The sequence below is a fragment of the Dipodomys ordii genome, unplaced genomic scaffold (genome assembly GCF_000151885.1).
Source record: "Dipodomys ordii isolate 6190 unplaced genomic scaffold, Dord_2.0 Scaffold811, whole genome shotgun sequence".
Taxonomy (NCBI): Eukaryota; Metazoa; Chordata; class Mammalia; order Rodentia; family Heteromyidae; genus Dipodomys; species Dipodomys ordii.
This window is the reverse complement of record NW_012268027.1, coordinates 1102-1477: the sequence shown is the minus strand read 5'-3', so window position 1 is coordinate 1477 and position 376 is coordinate 1102.

The following is a 376-nucleotide window of genomic DNA, read 5'->3' as shown; positions in this document are numbered from 1 at the left end:
AGTTCTTCAGCTCAAGGCTAGTATTTTACCACTTGAGCCACAGAACCACTTCTGGCTTTTTCTGCTTATGTGGTGTTAAGGAATTGAACCCAGGGCCTCATGTATGCAAGGCAAGCACTCTACCACGAGCCACGTTCCCTGACCCTTTGTGAGAATCTTATCCCCAGTTAACTAGTCAAAAACTAGGAGTGGCTGTGGCTTAAGTGGTAGAGTGGTAGTCTACCACTTGAGAGGCTCAAGGACAAAGCCCAGGTTCTGAGTTGAAACCCTGCAATTGACAAAAAAAAAGAAAGGAAGGAAAGAAATATGAAGCTGGGCGGCAGTAATCTTAGCTACTTAGGAAGCTGAGATCTGAGGATTATGGTTAGAAGCCAGC